Raw genomic sequence first — 6,692 nt, 5'->3', positions numbered from 1 at the left:
AAGAAAATTCTCTAGGTTTTCATCATTGGTCATATCATGTGTAAGAAAGAGGCAGTAGAAACCAAGTTACTTTGAGGATGAGAATTGTTTGTGTGACCCCCAATGAACTTCATATGCTAAATATCTATAAGGAAATGTGACACAAATTATAATGCAACTTTTTGAATACTTCCCAACATCACTCCCATGACCAGAGCTTATCAGGAGTGTTTGTGCACACAGCAACACACTTACACATGGAAAGAAATCTCAGGGTAACTTCAGAGTCACTCTCATGATTGGACTCAAAAGCTGGAACACACTGTTCCATTAAAACTGCGTGTGTGTGTATGTGTGTGTGTATGCACACACACGTGTGCACATGTACTACTGAGGCATGTCCACAAGATCTGTGAAGCAAAGCTAGTAAAGAGCAGTATTGAGGACAAGTCTGATTAGGTTGTTGGATTCACAGTGGAGAGCAAATGGGCACAAAAGTTGATCTGATTACAGGGAAACCTAAAGAAAAGCCAGACTGAATGACTTTTATTTGATGCCATGAGCAAAGACAACACAGCCTTGATTCTCAATTATAAGAGCTCTACGATAAAAATTGGGTTGTATGCAGTTTTGTATGGAGACGTGTATAATAGAACAGTCCAAGATGTGCAGACTGACAACTGGTCCAAATTAAGGGTCACTGTGAATTTTCAAAATGTTCTCAAGGGTTAAGCAGTTTGGACAGCATTTTCATAACCATGTTTTCTCTAATAGGAAAGGGCATCATTGTTCCTTCACTGGTGAGAGCCCAGAGATCCCTGGACAGTTTAGGGATCATATATCCTGAACCATTGAATAATAGTGGGGATGTGGTATGTCTCATATTCTTAGATCAGCCTGTAACTCTCTCCAATTTCCCAGTATATTAAGGAATATTTATGATATGCTGGGAGTACTTAACAAAGAATTAACAAAGATGATAAAGACTATGACAATGGGGGCACCTGGGTGGCTCAGTCGGTTAAGTGATGACTCTTGATTTTGGCTCAGGTTATGATCTCATGGTTCATGAGTTGGACCTCCGCATGGGGCTCTGTGCTGACAGCACGGAACCTGCTTGGATTCTCTCTCCCTCTCTCTGCCCCTCCCCCACTCGTGTTCTCTTGCTCTCTCTCTCTCTCTCTCTCTCAAAAATAAATAGACAAACTTTAAAAAAAAGACTGTGACAATGATTTTTCTAAATTTTCAAAAAAATCACTTAAGTTACTTTTATATTTTTTCTATTAAAATTTATATTTAACTATATTAGATAGTTCAGCACAGAAGCTAGATAAAAAGTCAGCAATCAAAAAAGATGTTCTAATACATAAACAATTTCTCCACCAATGTTTTTTCTTACTAATTTATACTTTACCTACATTTGTATCTCATTGACTTTGCAATCTTTCCTTTTGAGTTTTTCATCTCAACTATTTTTTTTAATTTCCAATATTTCCAAATGGTTATGATTTATAAACATTTGATCATTTACATTTTCATTGTGTATTTTTCTATAATAACACTTCTGTTTATTTCAAATGTGTATTGACTTTTTAATAATTTAGCTTCCTTTGGCAAATGCTCTGTTGTTATCTTTCTCTCACAACATCAGAAGATAACTTTGATATACTGAAAATTTCCCCATATTTCTTAGTTTGGGTCGTTAAGTCTGCAAAGATCAGATAGGGCTTTGTCTTCCATTTTTTCATGGTGTGTTTGGCAGAGTTGGAAAAAGACATTAGTTCTGAGAGGTTTTATTTTACTGTCAATGGTCATCTGCTCCTTACCCTTTATCCCCCAAAATGCACACTTCCCATCCTCAAGATAACATCACTGCAGCTCTATTTTGCAACTTCTGTTCCTGGCTGAAACCCTTTTAATTAAAAAGGACTAGAGGCTGCCAGAACTAAGTATATTTGTGGTTCTAGGTTCTTGGCTCTCCACTCTACCTGCCCCCAGCAGTGTCTTAACACTGAACATTACTCTGTAACTGGCAAAGGATGAGTAACACATATTTAGAATCTATCTCTAGGACACTCATCATTAGGGAACAAGTTTCTTCTTCCAACTTAAATTTTGCAATTTCCTTTCATTTGGCACCTTGCTGACTATCCTAACCTAAATTCCAGGCGTACTTAGTACTTATTTCATCAAATTTCACACCCCTTCCAACTGCTACCCCAATTAAGCCCTTCCTTTCTCAGTCACTGGCTTGACCTTATCAGGGCATGAAGGAGAGAGAAATAATGTGACTATCCTATACAGCAGCCCATCTCCTCTTCTTGGTCTTTCAACTTCTAGAACTGAGGCCATGTCTTCGTGCCCCCTCAGAAAACAAAAGGATGCAAACATCCTACGGTCCATAAACATTGCATCCATTTTAAAACTGCAAAAAAAAAAAAAAAGGACTCTCAAAATTCCTGTCTCTTTTCTGTCATCTCCAGGGCTAGATGAGGGACAGAGAATAAGCATGTACTGTTTAGGTCTCTAATTTGTAAGAAACTTGGTGTCACCCGGCCATTTTTTGTAGTATATATATTCTTCAGAGATGTTTCTGATAAGGCTGTTAGAATGAGTTCTCCTTGTCCCCTTCATAATCTAAAAATTCTCCTTGGTCCTACATAATGCTGTATACACAAAGAAACATATTCTCATTCTTTGTCTTTCCTTTAGCTAGACCTTATCTAGACTACAACTCTCTTCTCTCTCATTTTTATTTCTCCCTTGTGGCAATGTTATATTCAACATATTATAATGGGTGAATCCACATTTTATACCACAGTGCAAAAATTATTCAATTGGATGTAATTATTTTTAGGGATCCTGGACTCAATGCTGATGTAGGGTGGGAGGGGTGGGTCCCTCACATACAACACCAAGCAATTCTCAGACTCCATGGTGTTTGACAATTCAACTCAATTCTGATACTATCTACTTGAAGTTAGCATCAGATTCCCTATGTTAAGGGTTCAGTTCTGCAAGACTGTCTCTTACCTCCAACATCAGATGTCAGAGGCAAACCCTTGTCTGTTTCTTTTTTCTTTAAGTTTGTTTGTTTGTTTGTTTGTTTGTTTGTTTTGAGAGAGAGAGTGAGAAAGAGAGAAAGAGAACATGAGCAGGGGAGTGGCAGAGAATCCCAAGCAGCCTCTGTGCTGTCAGCACAAAGCCTGACATGGGGCTCAAACCCACAACCCACCAGATCAAGAGCTGAGCCAAAATCAAGAGACAGACACTTAACAAACCTAGCCACTCAGGTGCCCCTCTTACGCACGTTTCTGATTTACAAACTACAGATTGGAGATTCCAGTGACCTTCTCCTTACCTTTGATTAATTTGCTAGAGCAGCTCATAGAACTCAGGGAAACAATGTTTCAACAGGCAGATGAAGACATACATAAGGCAAGGTGCCTGACAAAGAAGTTCCTGTCATGGAGTTTGCAGCCTGGGCTCAATGACACTCAAAAATGTCCTGGTTCCCTAAGCCTGGAAGTACTCCAAAAGAGAAAGATTAAAAAGCTTTCCCTTTTGAGTTTTTATGGAGGCTTCATTACAATGTCATGATTGTGGCCATTGGCTTATTCAACCTTCAGTCCTGGTCTTTTCCCTGGAGGTCAGGGCTGGGGGGAGGGGGGGTGGGGCGGGCTGCTTTCCAAAGGTCAACATGACAAAAGACACCCTTATCACCCTCAACACTTTTAATATTCCAAGGTTTTTGGGAACTGTGAACCAGAAACAGGGCTGAAGACCAAATATATATTTCTTATAATTAATCTTTATAATAAATGGATACATTTCTTGTAATAAATTTTAAATTTTCTTATAATAAAAGATAAACAAATAGTCATTTAATTAGAAAGCGTGCTCTACACTATGCAGGCCTTCAGAAGGTAAAGGATATATCTATGATAGTGATGGAAAGGTGTTTTATGAAAACTCAGTGACAGATTGCCTTAGTGACATTTTCCGGTTTCCTATTAGAAGTTGTAAACTTTTCAGTAATAAAAATTTATGTAAGAAGAGAAGATTTCTGGGTGTGTATATTAGAAGGCATTTACACAGGCATGCTTAATTTGATTTCAAGTTGTTTCTTTTTAAGTTTATTTATTTTTTAAAGTAATCTCTACCCCCAATGTGGGGCCCAAACTCCTCACCCCAAGATCAAGAGTTTCAGACTCTACATACTAAGCCAGCCAGGTGCCCCGATTTCAAGTTTTGGTTAAACAATTTGTTACCTTATCTTATAATAATAAAACCAAATTAAAGCTACATTTTGAAAAAACTTAGTGTTAGAAGTATCAGAAAAGTAACTCTTGGGGAGCCTGGGTGGGTCTGTTGGTTAAGCATCCAACTCTTGATTTCGGCTCAGACCATGATCTCCTGGTGCATAGGTTTAAACCCTGAGTCAGGCTCTTGCACTGATAGTGTGGATGGAACCTGCTTGGGATCCTCCCTCTTCCTCTCTTTCTGCCCCTTCCCCACTTAAGTGTGCCCTCTCTCTCTCTCTCTCTCTCTCTCTCTCTCTCTCTCTCTCTCTCACAAAAATAAATAAATAAACTTAAAAATGATAAATAACTGTTACTGTTTGTGGTTTTTTAAAAATTTTAAAAAATGTTTATTTATTTTTGAGAGAGAGAGAGAGAGAGAGAAGAGGAAGATACAGAATCTGAAGCAGGCTCCAGGCTCTGAGTCGTCTGCACAAAACCAGACTCAGGGCTCGAACTCACAGACGAGATCATGAACTTAGCTGAAGTCAGACATTTAACCAACTGAGCCACCCAGGTGCCCCTGTTACAGTTTATTTGAACTCTATAGATTCTAATCACTATTTTGTTAACATTTTAAGGAAGGAATCACTTTTGAAATATTTAATTGCAACAAAAAATTTTAGACCATATTTTTCTGGCTGTTCATGTTTTTTTGCAGCTTCACTCTGGATCTTTAGGCGACTATGAAATGCAAATGTAATCTCAGCAGCACAACATTTCTCTCATAGGGTTAGGTTGAGCTGGAGATGATTTGTCTTGTTTATTTTTAAATGATTATTATTTGCCTCAATTTAATAAAATTAAAATTCCCATCCAAGTCCTCACATCATGGATTTGTCTTATTCCATGCCTACGTGAGTGAATAACTCATTATAGAGTTTAGTAGGAAATCAGTATTAAAGACCTTAAGAGAATAAATATTTGGGTTCAGATGGTTTAGTCATTTTATTTTGTCCCTCTATCTGATATCCTTTGTAGTCACTAACAAAACAACAACAATATGTGAAACATAAAAATGTAAAAAAATAAGTTATCTTACTCTTTACGTAAGAGTACTATGTTAGAGAAAAAGATAAATAGGTGAGGAAATCAACAAAATGCTAGGAAGGTACAGCATATACTTTAAAAAGTGTGAATTAAACATCCAGCCGCAACTGTTATATCTGATATGTAGCTTTATAAATCTAGTTCTGCTTTAAATAAGTTTTTAAAAATTGCACAACTGATTTTTTCCTTTAAATTTTTTTTTTAGTGCTTATTTATTTTTGAGAGAGAAAGAAAGAGACAGAGCATGAGCTGGGGAGGGGCAGAGAGAGAGGGAGACACAGAATCCAAAGCAGGCTCCAGGCTTTGAGCTGTCAGTACAGAGCCCGATGCAGGGCTCGAACCCACAAACTGCGAGATCATGACCTGAGCCAAAGGCGGATACTTAACTGACTGAGCGACCCCGGTGCCCCTCCTTTTAATAATAAGAACTCATGAAATTTTTTTGCAATGCAAACATTGTAGCTGTGTCTAGTGTCAAAACAGAGTTTACTGTATCATTAAATATTAATATTTAATGAGAGCTTGGTCTACTTTTCATAATTCAGATGACTAAGTTGGGCATTTTGGCAATTATAGGCATACGGGTTAATGGTCATCTCAGTACCCAGAATCTCTTCATAGCATAGTGAAACATATATTTCATATTAATTGTCAACAGAAATGTAATTGAGATAATAATGCCATGAATTTTCAATCAGTTATTAATAGAACAAATAATAGATTATTTTAATTTCTTGTGTCATATATAAAAGTTGATTTTTCAAACATCACTTTCTGTATTAATAATCTGTATTGATATCTCTCCCTTTGTGTTCAATCACCACTACAGGAAAATAGACTTAGACTAGTGCGCAAACAAAATACTATGAAGGTAGATCTTCATTGTAAATAAATAAGCCAAAGAAAATACCAGCTGAGTGGCTGAATCCTTGTCTTCCATTACCTCCCTTTCTTTTGATTATTGTAGAAATTCAGCTGATGCTTAAAATCTTTCCAAAAGGAAAAAATATCCATTCAGTGTGGATGAAAATAGAATGAACCTTAGTAAACATATATAAACCACTTCCTGTTTCTGAGGTTAACAGTAATGGGCACCAATTGATATGCAGTGTTTTTTTTTCACATTATTTCTTATAGTCCCATTCTTCACCATTTAAATATTTAATACATTTAGCAAAAAACCCACACAAAACCTTATTACTCAAATAACAAACATTGATTAAGTGGCTATTTTACATTTTTATTGGAAAATTTTTGTTTTATAAAGCAAGGGGAGGGGCATGTGGGTGGCTCAGTCAGTTAAGTGACCAACTCTTGATGTCAGCTAAGTCATGATCTCACAGTCAGGAGGTCTGGCTCCAC

This window comes from Felis catus, chromosome B2 (genome assembly GCF_018350175.1).
Source record: "Felis catus isolate Fca126 chromosome B2, F.catus_Fca126_mat1.0, whole genome shotgun sequence".
Classification (NCBI taxonomy): domain Eukaryota; kingdom Metazoa; phylum Chordata; class Mammalia; order Carnivora; family Felidae; genus Felis; species Felis catus.
This window is presented reverse-complemented; position numbering follows the sequence as displayed.